A 16,686-nucleotide genomic window follows, 5' to 3' on the forward strand; every position below is an offset into this window, starting at 1 on the left:
TTAAATATATAAAACTGGAAAAGCTGAGTCAAACTAAATGTTTAGATTTCAATTTATCAGAAATTGGCAAAAGGTTTCAAAGCATCTCACATTCCAAATGAGTAATATAGGTGAGTTCCTCTGGCCCCACATCCCTGTCAACATTTGGTTTGTTAGACTTTCTCATTCCATCAGTTTCTGTAGGTGCATAGTTTCTTTTTCGTTTTTTTTTTTTTTTTGAGGAAAATTGACCCTGAGCTAACATCTGCTGCCAATCCTCCTCTTGTTGCTGAGGAAGACTGGCCCTGAGCTAAGACCCGTGCCCATCTTCTGCTACTTTATATGTGGGACCCCTGCCACAGCATGGCTTGCTGAGAGGTGCCATGTCCACACCCAGGATCCAAATCAGTGAACCCAGGGACGTCAAATTGGAAGGTGCAAATTCAACCACTGCGCCACCAGGCCGGCCCCAAGTAGGTGCATAATTTCTGTAGGTGCATAGTCCTTCCTCTCCATTAAGCCGAGGCAGCTCTGATTGTGCTAATTGGCTCACTATGGGCCACCTTTTGGTCCAGGTCTCATTATAGTTGGAATTTCCCTTTTGCTGATGACTTATAAGGCCAAGCACTTTCTAAAATTTTTTATTTATTTTCCTTTGTGAATTGTTTGTTCAGATCTTTTGCCCATTTTAATGGATTGTTTCTCTTTTCATGTGAAAATAGCGATTATTAATGTACTTTTGATGTAGCCATTTTGGTCACACATGTGTCATATGACACCTGGGCAGTTAGTGTGGAAGGTGAGGAGAAGTGACCAGGCCATGGTGGACACACCCAGGCCTGTTGAGGACTCACAGTGCAGACAGAGCTGTCCCAAGTCTGTGTGTCTTTTGTCACCCAAGCTCCAAGGGAACTAGGGCTCTCTCAGTCCCTTGGGCACCATCTGTCCCCAGGCCCCAGGGGCGGTAGGAAGTCACCCCCTGTGGGTCCCAGTGAGCACCGAGCCGGGCCGTGGATGAGCGAGGGGAGGAAAGGGCAGGCAGGATTCCGGCTGCACCGGCCGCCTCTGAGGCTGGAGTGCGTGCTTTTCAACAGGTCACAGAGTCCTGCCTTTCAGTCTCAGGGGTGTCAAGGTGGCCTTAATGCATCTTTCTCATTTCTCCCTCATTTTTCTGGATTAGCACCTCTTTTCTTCACTGTGATGGGGTCGGTCCCTCCTCCTTCTCTCTCACTCACCAAACCCACGTCCTGGACACCTGAGATAAAATGTCTCAAGATATAAGAAAGAGTCAAGTGCTTTTACTCCCACCATTCTTACTGTTCCTATGTCTCTCTGCCTCTGTCTCTTTCTCTCCTCCTTAAATTAGCATGTGCTTTTGAGTTTATTGCGAGAGTTCTAAAATCCTTGGTCCAGAAGATCAGTGAGATACCTCTAAGGTGGTCACTCCAATGAACTCCAGTGAGGCAGGAGTGAGGGGCGTCATCCTGGGGTTTCCGCCTGGAGAGGAGAGTATTCCTGCTCCCCTAGGGAATGACACCGCACGAGACAGCAGGGTGCACCAGGTTTGCTTTCTACATTTGCACCATTACTGCAGGACCAGGTCACTCTGTAGCAGCTTTCCAGCCGCCTGCTGCCTGGGGAGCTCATGGTAGGAAGCTATATGCCTTGCTCTTCCCTGGAGAAACAAGAAGAAAAAATCCAACACTTTTGATGGTCAGGACACCAGACACTCTTTCTGGGAGCCATGTGACAGTGTCGGTAGCAGGTCAGAAGAAACAGGATCATCCCACTTCCCCATTCATCTGGATCACTGTTGCTTCAACAAATGACACAGCAATGCAGTGAGATGCTCCACAGACTGGCTGGTGGGGATGGTTGAGTAGCAGTCAGCCCCAGAGCTGGAGCCCCAGAAATGATCAGGAATTCCATGCCCCTTGCTGTGGCTTCCTTCACTCTTCAGGCACGTCACATCCTGATGGGTCTTCCTAGGGTGCTGTTGACACCATCCGATGTAGAAGGTGCTCTGCTCACTGCTCAGGGTGCAGCTGAGCATGGCCAAAGCTCCCAGGGAGGCAGACGCGGAGAGTAACTGAGTCACACAGGCTGACTGAGTCTGGAAACACAAACAGCCATTATGGTGGAGGGAGGGAAAGAGGGAGGGACATTTCTTCCATGTGGTTGGGAGGTAGTTTAGTGGGCTGGGGAATCAGGACCATCCTGACCTGAGCAGTACAGGAGGAAGGGGAGGAGAGTGGAATCCAGGCCTTAGTGCAGACGCCCCGGAGCTCTGCTGAGATGGAAATGCTGCAGGTCTCTCTCATCCTCCTCAATCCCCAGAGAATAGAGCCCTTCATACAAATTTGCTCCTCTTCTCCTGGCCAACCAAACACCTCCTTGGTTCATGTTTGCCTCTCCCACCACACACACAATGTCCTGAGATCATTATTTCTGGGAGGGGTAGACCTGGGTTGAGACTGGGCTGAGAATCACCAGGAACGCCGAGACATACAGCTCCTGGGCCCAGGGGGCAGTGAGCAGAGACCAGGGGACAGGTGTCTGGTTTCCCAGCTCTCAAAGATCCCTTGGCAGCAAGCCTACAGCGCCCCTGCTGCCCCAGGCCCAGGTCCATCATATCTGTGACCAGAGGACAGGTGACCCTGCCAGAGGCTCCTGCCTCCCCCACTGCTTTGATCACTGCCATTCCCTGAGGGCAGAGCGAGGCCCTCCTCAGGGGCAGCCTCCCACCTCATTTCAGTCTGTCGTTGTCTGCTTGGGCCTCCTCAGCAGGAATCAGAGACAGAATTCACCCCCTTTGCAAGGAGTCCTCAGGGGAAGGGGCCTCATATGCAAACCCTACATGAAGGAAAACATTCATTAGCTGAGAACAGGGACAGGTCAGCCATGAAGTCACTTCCCAGGCTGCTCAGGAATCCAGGTCCCTTTCCTCCTGCCTGACCCCTCACTAGATGCGCACAGAGGACACACGGGGGTGAGAGTTTCGAGGATGAAGGCGCACACTGGGTAGCTCCCTGGGGAATGAGGAGAAGCCCAGGGAGGAGAAGGGGAAGGGACTCCTGTGGCTGGAAGAGTCAGGAAACTCGAGGGTCCTTAGGAACTAAGGGACTAGAGAGGTCGGGAGAGGAGAAGGGATGTGAGGAGCACTCCTGAGGAAAGATCTGGGAAAAAGTCCATGTCTTTTCTTCAGGATGTCATCACAAATGACATTCTTTGAAGCATTTTCCTCAAACCTCTGAATCATTGTGAACAGAGCCTGGGCCCAGGGGAACGTGACATGCGTAGCTATTAGGATCAATCTTTCTTATTAGAGAGTTTTGAAAAGAATGTGGTTCATACTCAAGAACCAAAGCTCTGGGCAGGGGTGGGGAGGTTAAAAACGAGAACGATTTATATGCTTTTATCTGGCAAAATGTCCACTCTACATGATTTTGCCAGAAAGATCACCTCCAGCCAAAAATAAAACAAAAAAAAACAAAAACTTTTACCAAAATAAAATAAAACAAAATAAGCAGATAATAAGATCAAATAATAAGATTTCTATAGCCAGAAAACTTTGAGAATTCTATGCACCAGACTCTTAGCTCACTTGAGTCTGGGGAGTTGTTAGGGGCAGAGAGCACATCCTGGCCATCAGTTTGGTGTGCTCTCTGTGTGTTACAGTGGGGTTGCGTTATCTTGAGATATTAATACACCAAAATGTTTAAATGGATTAGTGAAAATCTAAAGTCATTATTTAATCAAGAGTAGTCAATGAATTTTCCTGGAGGAAAAAAGCTCTATTTTAATTTTGCATTTACAATGATACCACCTCTTGAAATATTATTTTCTCTGTAAGTTTTGTTATTTTTAAACAATTTTGATTAAATCACACAACAGGGACTTTATGAAATTTTCTTCATTATTGAGCAGAAATTAATTTTTACAAAATATTTGCACCTTGAGTTTTTTTGGCACTGCTTCCTTTCTGATGATGCAGAAATGTTCATTGTGAATTTTATTTTGCTTTTCCTTCCACTTCAATAAACAAGGATTTGCAGGTCTGCCTAGTCTCTCACACACAGGATGAGGCTGCCTGTGTCCCCTCTCCCCATGGATGCTCTCTCCCTGGTGGGGCCCCCTCAGCTCTCAGGCTCAGGGCAGAGAGAGGAGCACGGGCACAGCTGACTCTCTCCCAGTTCAGGCCCCATCCTGATCCAGTACTACTCGGCCTGTGTAGTGAGGAGCATGTCTTCAATAGCAAATGTTTACTGAACACCGATCTGGTGTTGAGTCTGGGGGTTGGCAGCGGAATTCTAGGCTGTGCTAGACAGCCTCATCCCTGCTCATAGAGCTGAACCTGAAGAAGAAACACGATGGTGGGAGGCATACAGGGGGTCTCCCTTCCTCACTTTCACCACTGGAGGCAGGAGACCAGAGCAGACACTGCTGCACCCATGGGTCTGTGGGGGATTGAAGGTTTGTGGGATCACAGGGGAGCAGGGAGTCAGAGACAACACGAGAGCTGAGAGGACATGGGCAGGACTTGAAGATTCCCTGGGTTTAGGTGAAGATGTAGAGAAGTCCAAAAAGTGGATACAAACAGAGGAAGACAGAGATAAATAACATGACCCCGGAGATATGGGCTACTAGGAAAAATTGGATTAGTTAGCAGGACAAGTGCCTTAGGAATCCCAGATGTGGTTTGGTTTATCAGGTGAAGGGTCTTGCTCACTAGTTGAGCGTGACCTACTGGGAGTGCTGGAAAGGAAGACAGTGAGAGGCCATATGTCAGGAAGGTGAGAAATGAAGAGTGGGTGAGAGAGTCAACAGAGAGAGGACAGATTCCCCTTTAGGAAAGATCGGACGGGAAGTGTAAGATGGAGGAATCTAAAGTCTAGCTGCCCTTCTCCATATGTTTCTTGTAAATGGAATCACGTTAATTTGTAGACTTTTACACAGAACAGAAATCCAAAGCTCATAGATTTATTACCCTTGAAGACATTAACCAGTTTATTTCCAACGTAGAAAACTGGCTTCCTTGGCCCAGTCTTGGTAGAATAAATGTACTATATTTAGAAAATACTCTTTAAAATCTATTACTGTCTCACTAGTCTCCTCAATGAAATATAAGTTGAATAAATTTTTGACACGTGTTCTTACTCCATATGTTTAACTTTTGGAAAATTTTCCCTGACAATTTAGGTTACTTACTGAGATCTCTGAGAGGATCCTTCTATCTAAACTATTGACCCTGTGGTGACTGAGGACTGGAATCTTTAAGGTCAGGAATCGCTTCTCTCGAGTCCTGAAGTGATTCCCAGGAACAACTAAAACTGATTTTCTGATGCTATATTTTTCTAAAACTCCACCCCCGACACACGTTTGTGACAATGGGCTGAAGATGCTTGGTTGGGGTCATTAGCTGACTGGTGGAAAGGAAATGAGAACATAAGAGAGATGGTAGAATTTGGGAAAAATCAATGATTCTAGGTCTGAGGACATTACATGATATGATTGGATAGACAAAGGACATTCCAGAAGGACCTTGACATGTAGAGTCCAGGTGGAGGAAAAACCAGGACAGTTCAACTGAGGCTCTTAATAGTTTTCTCTATGTCCTCGATGGGCAGAGTCACAGCAGAGGTAGCGTCAGGCTGAGTGCTCTCATTCCCTTGGAACTTTACTCTGTGACGTGGACACTCCCAGAAATGACACAGTGGTGGCCAAGGGAGCAGTTGCTGTGGTTTGGGAGCAAAAGGAACTTCCATGTGGAGCATGTGGACAGAGGTATTGGTTCATGTGATGGTCCCTGAGTCTGGTCCACATTGGAGAGAGTGAAGGCGGGGAGAGGTGTCCGGTGAGCTTTGGAAGATGCCATCATGGAGGTTTCTTGAGCCTTCTTTACCTTCTTACTAAACCTGGGAAGAAGAGGTCATCAAGAGAAAGCTTTTTTTTTTCTTCTTTCTTCCTCTCATGAGACTACCTAAATTTCAGATCAACACGTTGTGGATGGGAATGAATCTGTCTTGTCCCGGAATTGATCTCTTGTAGGAATATCGGAAAGGCCAGGGAGCCAAGCTGTGGCTTTATGATACGGGAACAGTCTGGCCTGTGTCCCCTTCCCAGATCCGAGTGTCCACAGTACATGCCCCAACCTGAACTGACGATGAGGGTGCAGGGAAGAGTGAGGAAATGTTAGAGACCTATTTGGTAAAACTTCTATCATTTTCTTCTCCTATTTGGACTCCAAGTCTCCCAGACATGCAGTTGGCCTAGGATTGACCACACATGCTCCTGGATAGCCCTTGTGTTACCTAAACCAGCCAGACAATCCCCTCCCTTCTCACCATGGTGGAGCTGGGTGATGGTGTAAGTGAGCTCGTCCAGCCCTCCTGAAAGCTGATTTCCTGATCAGTGGAACAGGGAGGGCAAGTCTCTCTCCTTATGGACTGATTGTTGTGTGGACATGATGCCTGGGACTGCAGAGGCAAGTTTGGTCCATGTGGGAAAACAGCCTGGAGACGCTCTATATACTCATGGAGGATGTAGAGACAATCACAGAGAATCCAGCAGCGTTCATCAGCCCTGCTTACAGTTGGTCCTTGTGAAATTTTGCCATTTGTCTTCCTGATACCACAATCCAAACTTTGTAGCCCACCCTGAATTTCTGGTTCTAAACAGACCAAAGTATCCCTCTGTCCCTCCTTCCTCGGAGAGAATTCTCCAGACCAAAGACTGTTAAGCAGCCAGGTTGAAAGCCCCTGCAAGATGAGGTTCTCTCCTACGTGACGGGGGTCCCTGTGCCTGGCTCAGGGCCACTTTAAACTCACTTTAGCTCAGTTGTGTTTAACAATTGAAGGGACTGATTGAACTTCTGGAAAATCATATCTTCTGAATGAACGGATTAACCTAGTGATAGCATGACATACATATCTTAGAAAAATCCTCTCACTATTTTCAGTTGGTTCTAATGTAAAGCATTGCCTAAGTCCTGCCTCCCTCCTCATCCCTGCAGTGAAGGGCTGTCTTTCTTTAGGTGCATCCATCACATTTTGATTTCTAGTAGAGTTTTCTATATTTCTCCTACTAGACTGTGTTCATCCTGGGACCTAATGAGCCCATCCTAACACCTGCTTCCCAGCACATCCTTCCCCGTCCCCCAGGGGATGACTGGGATCAGGATGTGTGAACACGTCTGCCTTGACCCTGCCCAGTGGGAGAGCAGACCCCCTGCTCTGAGGCCTGGGGTTGCATCTGCAAATGAGTCGTCTCAGGGTCATCAGCCTGTCCATTCCTCTTGGCTCATTTTTCTCATCAATAGAATGGCAGATGTAGCCAATTAGGGGTTATCTATTCATGATACATAAAAGAACTTTCTGGAAGCATGTAAACACAAACCTATTACAGAATCCCACTTATTGAGTTTAAAATTAAGTAATCTGGTGGAAATTGTGGTTTTCATCTTTTCCAAAGTGGAAGATTTCTAATATGGGGGCAGCATTGCGAACGAGGGGACTGAGTTCATCCTTCACATTCTATTCCTCCAACAACATGAGAAAGTTTAACAGGCACAGGTGTAGTTTACATCAAATGTGAGATGAAAGTAAACCGGAGACGTGCATTCCTAGGACTTCTTGTGAACAGCCCCCATTTGTCAGGAGCTGATCATGTCTCCTGAAAATATACGGTTTAAATAATCCTGTCATAAATATATGGGGTCATCATGTTGTCTCAAGTAATCGACTCACTTACGTCCCGCACTGTTCCCAAGAGCCCAGCCTCGGTTCCTCTCTTTCCCATTTTCATTCTTCAGTCCCTCCTACCTTCAAGACATGGGGACCCTGACCTTTCTTCTCCATCCCACCTGCTCCTCCCCTCCTCCAGGGCTCCTAGTCTGACATCGTATCATCCACACCCCCACCTGGTCCCTGCCTTCACTCTCCCCTCCTCCTAGTTCACCTTCTATGCAGCACCTGGATTAAATACACTTAAATCACATTCTGCTGTTTCCTTGTTCACCCCCCCTAATTCTCCCATCTCCACCAACCGCCACGCCTCTCCTCACTCTCCCAGGACATCTTTCTTTCAAAGCATGTTTTGTTTGTTTGTTCTCTCTCTTCCCCTGAGAGTGTCAGCTTCCTGAGCATGGGGACTTTCCCATATTTTCCACCTACTATCCTAAGCTCCTAACCAAAGTCTGACACATAATAGGTGTTCAATAAATTGTGTGGATGCACATCATCTGGACAGTCATCCTGAGTCAAACATAGCTGGACTCTGTGTCCTTGGTTCTTTTCTGACCGCTTGATATGGACTGAACTGTGTCCTTCAAAATCCTATGTTGAGACTCTAACCCCCAGTGTGACTGTCTTTGGGTATAAGGCATTAAAGGAGGTAATTAAGGTAAAAGAGTTCATGGGGGGGTTCTCCTAAGCAAATAGGGCTGGTGTCTTTCTAAAAAGAGGAAGAGAAACCAGGGGTAAGTACACAGAGAAAAAGCCATGTGAGGAGACAGTAAGAATGTACACATCTGTGGGCCAAGGAGGGTGGCCTCAGGAAAAAACAAACCTGCCAGCACCTTGATCTTGGACTTCCAGCCCGCAGAACTGTGAGAAAATACCTTTCTTTGGGTTAAGCCAACTCATCTGTGTTTTTTCGCTGTGGCAGCCCTGCTGGACTAACACACTGCATGGATGCTGTGGCCAGCGCAGCCTGCCCCCACATCCAGGAATGTTTGCTCGATTTGAGAAAATCAATAATGTGTTCAAACCAGACACAGGCAGCGGGGGAAGAATGGGAGAGGACGAGGACACAGTCTCTAAACAAAGCACCCTGGATTGAGTCATAGAAAGTTTGGGGCCAAACAAACCAAGGAAGCAGCTGATGTGGCCGAGGAGTGGGGGCTGCGCAGGGAAGCCCCATGGTTGGGGGGGAAGCAGGTTTCTGTCTCACTTTCCCACAGGCCTGGAGCACTGTGTGAGCACTCAGGCTGTCATCATAGCACTCACAGTAATAATCAGCGTCGTCCTCAGACTTGAGCCCAGTGATGGTCAGGGTGGCCGAGTTGCCAGACTTGGAGCCAGAGAATCCTTCTGGGACCCCAGATGGCCGTTTGCTGTTATCATAGATGATGAGTTTGGGGGCCATTCCCGGGAGCTGTTGGTACCAGTGCACATCATAATCACCGATGTCGGAGCTGCTTCCAGTGCAGGAGATGGTGACCCTCTGGCCCAGGTTCCCAGACACTGAGGCCAGCTGAGTCAGCACAGACTGGGCCCAGGATCCTAGAAGAGGGAAAGACACAGAGATGGTGATGCTGGGGTCTAGAAACAAGATGAGAAAGCAGGGTGACATGTATCTTCCCAGGGCCCCTTGTCCCCATAACTAGTCACCTGTGCAGAGAACAATGAGGGTGAGGAGACGGGTCCAGGCCATGGTGGAGGTCATCACCGATTCCCACCGTCTGTGGCCCCACAGCTGAAGCAGAGCTTCTCCCAGATCTCTCCCTTCCCCTCTTCATACTCTAACAGAGGGAGGGCCCACACATGCACATCAGACCCTCCCAGCTTTCTGATCTCTCACTGGGCCTTGGTTCAGGTCTCACTGCCTAACGATGGCCAGGGAGTGGGGAGTTCACAGCTGTGATCCCTGAACACAGGGCACCAGGCAGTGCCAGGGGGCTGGTCCCAGCTGTGATCAGCCACAAAAACCTCAGGAACAAGCACTGAGCACCCCCAGGTGTCCAGGCCATGATTCATCAGGTGTGACACAGTGACTAAAGCCAATTAGAAACAGCTCTGGTCCCCACTGCTCTGTCCACTCTCCCCTTGCCTTAGGGTCAGGCCAGGTGGCCCCTCATGTTGCCTCCCCACCACCCAAAGGCAGTCTTTATGCTCTGCTCAGCCTCCTCAGGGGTGAGCATGTTCGTGTCGCCGTTGGCTGTTCAGCGGTCAGGACTGAGGTGGTGTCTCTTATCAAACTCCTCTTAGATCAGGATCAAGAACAGAGCAGTGACCGGCCCCATGGAGGGAGGTCCCCTTCTGTGCAGGACCCAGATTCTTTCCTCGTATGTGATCCCTCCCTTGTTAGAGATTAAGCAGTGCATCTCCAACACTCAAAAACTTTGCTCCAAAGCTTCTATTCCTGCTGAAATATAAGGACTTTGATTTTTGCTATGCTCTGTGACCAATACTTACCATTTACTGGTCTCCTCACTAATGTATGAGTTGAATAAAATATTTTACACTGGTTCATTCTATACTTGTATGAGAGTCAGGTGTTTACCTTTTTGATTCAGGGTCACTCTGATCCCAACGCCCGAACATAGAAGTGGTAGGTGACTGGGATAGAGCACCTGTCACCTGGACCCCATGAGGTGGAGAATCTCAGCAATGACCCCTCACTGACCTCGTGGAGCATGTGCTTGGGGATGGGGGTAGAAGGGGCCAGGAATGGAGCATGCATCCAGAGATTCAGGAGCTGACCCTCTGGGACTCGTCCTCACCTGAGGGACACGGTAGATGGTGGAGAGGAGCGCATGTGATGATTGGCACCAGCTACTACTGTGGTTTCTTGAACCTTAATCATCCTCTCACTCCCTCTAGAGAGAGGATGTCCTCATGAGGGATTTTTGCTTCTTTCTACTTCTCCTGAGAATATTGAATTTCAGATTGATGCCTCACTGATGGAAGTGGGTGTGATTTTACCTGAGATCGATCCTTTGCAGACCATTAGGAAGGTCTGGGAGCCAGAAGCAGAGTTGTGTGAGACAGGAACCTGTGGCCTGTGTCCCCGGTTCAGCTCCCAGTGTCCACAGTGCTAGGATCAACATGAACTAATGATGGCAATGGAGGACAGAGTGATGTGCTTGGTGGGGACCACTTAGGCAAACATTTTGCCTTTTCTTGTCCTCTCTAGACCCCTAATTTCCTAACCATGTGGTGAGCATGTGAAAAACCCCCACTGCAGCTCCAGAAATAGGCCTTTAATTTCCCAAACCGATCAGAAAATCCCCTCCTGGGATGCCATGACGGAATCAGGGGAAATGGTCTAAGTGCTCTGGTCTGGACCTCATGACAACCAGGATTCCTGTTCAATGGATCAGGGAGGGAAGTCTCTCTCATTCAACAGGATTTGTTGTGTGGATGCGATACCTAGGACTGCAGGGACATTTTTGATCCATGTGATAAATCAGCCTGTGGACACAAGAGATAATGGAGAGAGAACATCTCAAGTGAATCTCAGAGAAGAAGGAGTGAAGCTTATTGAGATTCCACACTTGACAACTAAAGAGAAAACTTTCCTGTGTCACCACTGAACACAGCAGGAAGGTTGTTGTCAACATTTCCATCACTGGGATGAGCTCAGGACCTCAACCCCACATCATTGTCCATGAACCTTCAGCCAGGAGGTACAGCTCACTCAGGTCCCATCCTCTTTCCAAGAACCAGACTCCAAACCTCTTCCCCACATCCCATTCTTTACCTCTTGCCTCCAAAAATTGCACAGTAGCTGATGATCTTTCTTCACCTCTCCTGATCTACTCTTCATCCAGGATGCCAGTCTAATCTTTGTAGCAAATCCACAACCCCCGAAAGGTCTCTGCCTTCACTCTCACCACCTACCCACTCATCTTCCTTGTAGCATCAGGACTTCATAAACTTAATCAGATTTCATATATTCCATGTCAAATCCTCTAATGGTTCCTATTCCCCATCTAGCCCAGCCAATTGTTGGTGTTTCCTAAATGGCGTGGATGGATGTACCTATGAACATTCGGCTATCCTGCATCAAACACAGCTAGACTATGTGTCTCTGGTTTTTCCCTGACCCATCGTGGACTCTGGCCTCATGGCAGCCTGACCTTGACATTGAGGAATATCTGATGAATGTGAGATGATCAGATAACTTGTTGCTGCCAAGGATGGGCTTTGGGAGCATAAACTGAGAAGATGGGGCTACAAGCTGTACACCATGTTCCCTAGACTGGGTATGAGAACCTAGTTTTAGGCCAAACAAACAAAGGTATCAAAAAGCCACACTTCAATGAGAAAACTCAATGCCCAAGTCTGCAAGAGCCAGTAGAGCATTCTCTGTGCCTGCTTTTCCCAGAACACTGCCCTCTCAGGACCTGTCCAACAGCACCTCTGCTGGTCTCAGATCCAGGGGCCAGTGCCTCTGACTCCACTCAACTCTCCTGGAGGATGTCCTGATTTTGCTCACAGATCATTGTGATGTCACTACCCAGAAGAGCAAAACAAGTAGGTCGTTTCATGGGATTTGAGTCTGAGACATTAATTGCCTGTAGATAACCAATGACTTCCGGATGGATAAATACGGGATGCATCGCACAGTCCTCACGGCGCCAGATATTTCAGGTTTACCCAACATTTTACTTTGCTTCTGCCATATGTCTGGAGCATCTTAAACCAAGTTCAAGGCATAAGACTCTACAGTGTACTCTGTTGGTTCATACTGGTGAGAAATCTGTCTGGGATATCCTGACAGGCTGATTTCTGTTGTTGTTGTCACCGTTATTGTTGCTGTTGTTGTTGTGAGGGATTCCTGTTAGACCCCCCAACCCCACTGCACAAGTGCTGGTCATGCCTTCTCTAGTGGCCACTGGAACACGGCGCTGTTGGAGAAAGGCGCCCTCCCTCCTGCTGATCACTCTGGGCTCATTTGCCCTTAATGGCTGTTCTGGAGATTTATTCTTTCTTCTTTTGAATCTGTGATATATTTATGGTAGTTTTTCCCATTTTAGTCAAGTTTTGTCAATGTTTTTAGTCTGAAGATTGATAAGTAAACCATTACTATGTGCATCTCTCTTTTTTGAGGTCTGTCCTCCCTCCTTGACTTAGTGGCATCCAAGATGTGTTACACAACTCACACTGGGCCCTGACCAGGTTTACTTGGTAGCTGCTCCATATGCTGATGTCATTAATGAACAGGGCTGTCTGTAAATCGTTTTGTAATATCAGGGCTCTCTGTGATAAGGAGGGTTGGGTCATAGGCTCTAGATCCCAATGACCTGAGATGCTTTCAAACATCTCCCCCTCCAAAATAAACACACAAAAAATCTGTAGCTGTAAAACCGGCAAGATTTGCGGGATTAAACTGGGGAAAGAGAGGAGGTGATGGGTGTGAGAACTCAGGGCATGATCAGCAAAGCCTGGGCCAGGCTCATGGGACATGTAGGGGACTGAGCAGAGGAGGACCTGGGTCTCCTGGCTCTCGCTGGCTGACTTCTCTTCTCCATGCATGCACGAGGCAGGGAGGTGCTTGTATAGGTTCTGGTGAGAAAATGATTTGCTTGCATTGGAAAACCAGTAATAAAATGGGGTTTTTTTTTTTTTTTTTTTGCATCCATACAGGTGGACGGACTAAAAAGCATCAGACCCTCTGGTTTTAGTAGCACAAGTGACAGCAGAAGCCAAAACCTGGGCTGGTGTTGCCTCCAGGCAGGGACAGAGGAGAGTTAGGTCAGACTGGGGAGTGGATCTCACTCCCCACGGACTAGGATTGGCATCGAGGTTGCATGCAGCTGTTTGACAGTGACAATCAGCCTCATCCTCTGGCTGGAGCCTGCAGTAGTCAGGGAGGTTATCTTTACAGACCTGGATCTGGAGATTGGTCTGGAACCCCTGCTGTCCTAGGACACACACTTAGGAGCTCTTTCTGGGAATCCTTGATGCTGATTTCCATTGTAACCTATGTTTCTGTTGATTCCCTTAAAGGAGACGGTTTGGGTCCTTCTAAAGAGCTTCCTGGGTTGGATTGACTTCATGCACATATCGGGGAGTTTCTGCTCGCTCATATTCCACTGTCCTTCTCTTACACTTTGTCTAATTGGAAAGGTCCACTGAGATACAAGAGGAGAGAAGAACTCAAGTGTGTACCTGTAGGCTCCAGATCACACACCGGAGGGAGTCCCATGTGCCCTGAGGGGGATCGGCGGTAGGAAAGTCACAACTGTGGGACATACTTCACCCAGCTTCCATGCTGCAGGCTCACCATTTTAGTCTCCCCTTCTTGCTGACATCACAACCGTATGTCCAGGCACCCAGCAAGTGTGTCAGGCCAGCTCTGTGCCTGGAATTCCTCCTGGGATGTTTCTCACAACATCTTACATCTTAATCTTTTGTGCTTGAACACAGTGAGCCTCAGCCAGATCTGAGCACAAGAGCCTGGGAGGGAGGGAAGGTCTCCGCTCTGACCCCTCACAGAGCAGAGTCCCTGCTGTGGAGGACTGTGTATCTGCTGGATGGACCCTGGGTTCCCACCAAGAAGAAATCTAGCAAAGGCTAATTTCCCATCTGTCAAGACAAACAGCCCAGCTACAAAGGCTCTCATTTTATCACACATGGGTCACCAGGCAAAGATTCAGTGTCATCATGAGATTTGTATTTTGTTTGGTTTAGTTTTCATTTTGGTGTTTGTTTACCTGAGATTGCAGGTATATTGACTGGAAAATTGGGAAGACAGCCGATGTGAACCAGAAACTACTTCCAGGCACAGCTACTGCATCTACAAGTTACTGTAAAATTGCAGAAGCGTCTATTCCAAGTGCCTGAGTGCGCTGAGGTATTTGTCCCAATTTCCCATCTTCCTGTGTCACTGTGAGAAGCCCTATTGTGCACAATCACACAGTAATAATCAGCCTTATCCTCTGGCTGCTGCCCAGAGATGAGCAGAATCCTTGCGTTGGCCGAGGCATCTTTGGATCCAGAGAAGCAGCTGGGGACCTGGAGCCTGGTGCTTCTCTGAATCCGTGTGGTAGTAGAGGAGATGCTGGGAAGGGGACCATGCATTCTGCTGGTACCCACCCTGCTTTGAGTAAAAATCCTCCCTGAGCCGCTGTGTAGGGACCACAGGGCAGTCCCACATCACCCCCTGCTGGTCATATGTGGAAAAATGAAAAATGCCGAAAATGCAAGAGATAATGTCTGTGAAAAATAGGTAAAATACGTGCTTTTCTAGGAAGGATCAAAATTGGCTCTACTGGAAATAAAACAAGTAAGCTTACCTATTTTAATATAGAAATACAAAATGTTATGGACCCACTCCACAGAATGACTGAACAGACAGATATTCTCACATGGAAGCTCTAAAAACATCAGAGACCAGAGGGTTCCAATCTACTTGCTCTATTTTTAAATAACACTTAAAAGGATGGAAAACTTACCAGTTCTTTTAGAGATCAGTTATATCGGTTATAATGCATGTTACAGTTAAATTACAGAAAAATAAAAATGGCAAACGAACATTAGATATTACGCAAATGTTCTAAATAGAATATTAAGGAAGAGATCTCAATACTAGATTAATGAATTGATGAATTATTACCAAGTGGCATTGATTCCAATGATGCAAGTTGTATGCAATAGTAAGAAATATTTTAATATAACACACAATATAAATATATATATATAGATATGATCATACGGTCTCAAATGATACTGGGAGGGATTTTGACCAAATTTAGCATCAATTCCTAATAAAAGCCACATAAAACTAAAAGCCACAAACAGAAACATTTATAATACGGCCAGACACACTCTCTCACACACGTATAATGAAATCCTAGTGGCAGCATCTTAGTCAATGGAGTGGTAAAGGGCAGCATTTCCAAAAAGATCAGCAATAGGCAAAGGTGATTCCCTTTGCCCATGTACCTCCATTAATATTCCACAGTATTCTGCAAGCATGAGAAAATCCAATTAAAGTAATGATAGCAATGGTTTGGACATAGAATTCATGGGAACAAAGAAGTAGACATTCTTAATGATCCAAATGAACGTTGTGGCCTTAGATACTCTGGTCCCGGTGCAGAAGTGACAGCAGAGATCACCCCAGTGAATGACTAGTCACTAACACTCACTAGTACTGGTAACAGATAGTGACAGAGGCATGTGAGTGGAACAGGGGGAGCAAAGGGGAGGTCTTGGTCCACCTGCCCAGCAGTGAAGAGCATCTTGTAAGATATTAGGCAGTCATCTGAGGTCTGGGGTAATCATCTGCATCCCACTCACACTGCATCCCAAGTAACATCAGTCATCACACTTATGGGGCTTCTGTCTCAGAGCCAGAATAAGCCACATGCAGACTTCCAGGGCAGAAAGTTTCTGCCCAAGTGACCAACACACTGAGACAGGCGTTGTGAGTCTGGTGTCACAGCACCTGCTCCATGTGGAACCAAGGAGAAGGCAGGTCCTGTGCCTAAGATCTTGTAAAGGTCCCCTACCAGAAGCTGGAAGAACAAGACTTCCGGATTTGGTTGAGGCACCACTGAGCTCTGTCTCCTGAGGGTCCACTGTGTGGACTCCGCCCACAAGCTGTTTGTCTTCTGCACAGTCTTCCCAGGAGCCCGCTTCCTCCTTGGAAGTGCATTTGGGCTTCTAATGGTCTGTCAGCCCCACCTTGTTCAAGATTCCCTGAGGAAAAAGGAGGCAATGACCTACATTTGAAGCCATCAATTAGGAAGCCAAAACCAGGCGCTCACAGGGTCACGGGAAGCCTCATGGGTGAAGGCAAGTCCCACATCAGTGAGGACACAGGTCGCCCAACTGCCCTGGAGCCCAATGAGTGGTTGAACATCTGTCTGACCCAACACCTGCCTCTCCTAAGTCTGAGGACACTCCATTGCTGCCCCTGCTGGTGACTGCCCATCCCACAGCCGCTGTGACATCCCTAAGCACACCACGCAGAGTG

At 47.6% G+C, this 16,686-nt stretch overlaps 1 protein-coding gene across 1 annotated transcript in view; it reads right to left on the reverse strand.

The window, feature by feature from the left end:
* Positions 1–16,686, reverse strand: part of LOC138923604 (rho GTPase-activating protein 20-like) — a 96,053-nt gene that overhangs the window by 64,197 nt on the left and 15,170 nt on the right. The window contains exon 2 of the mRNA XM_070263310.1: positions 8,985–9,260. The gene's annotated coding sequence lies outside the window, so the exon portion shown is untranslated. The remainder of the gene's footprint in view (positions 1–8,984; positions 9,261–16,686) is intronic.

The sequence above is a fragment of the Equus caballus genome, chromosome 3 (assembly GCF_041296265.1).
Source record: "Equus caballus isolate H_3958 breed thoroughbred chromosome 3, TB-T2T, whole genome shotgun sequence".
NCBI classification, from domain to species: domain Eukaryota; kingdom Metazoa; phylum Chordata; class Mammalia; order Perissodactyla; family Equidae; genus Equus; species Equus caballus.